This window comes from Sinocyclocheilus anshuiensis, unplaced genomic scaffold, assembly GCF_001515605.1.
Source record: "Sinocyclocheilus anshuiensis isolate Anshui unplaced genomic scaffold, SAMN03320099.WGS_v1.1 scaffold85, whole genome shotgun sequence".
Taxonomy (NCBI): Eukaryota; Metazoa; Chordata; class Actinopteri; order Cypriniformes; family Cyprinidae; genus Sinocyclocheilus; species Sinocyclocheilus anshuiensis.
Genome location: NW_015536800.1, coordinates 1443354 through 1443741, shown reverse-complemented (window position 1 = coordinate 1443741; position 388 = coordinate 1443354).

Here is a 388-nt window from a genome sequence, read left to right as displayed (position 1 = left end):
AATCTAGTATGGTTTTCCTCAGTGTTTGCAATATCTGCACAAAGGATATGTCGGGCAGCTGCTCGAAGATCTCGCCTTTGGAGAAGACTGTTGATTTTATACTTTAAAAATGTGAGTATTACTACTTAAACATTAAGATTACCCCAGAATGAATTGCATCGTTTGCCCACCCCAACACTTACATGCAATAATAATGATAAATTCTAACCAATAATTATATATATATTTTTTTACTTAAAATGAAAAAAAAATTTTTTTTGTCGTATGACATAGCTATACATAAATATACACTAGTTGAACAAATGCAGTCGATGTGAATACATCAATTTTCAGTCAAGCAATTAATACAGGAATTAATAAAATATTTATATTTTATTTACTGACAACA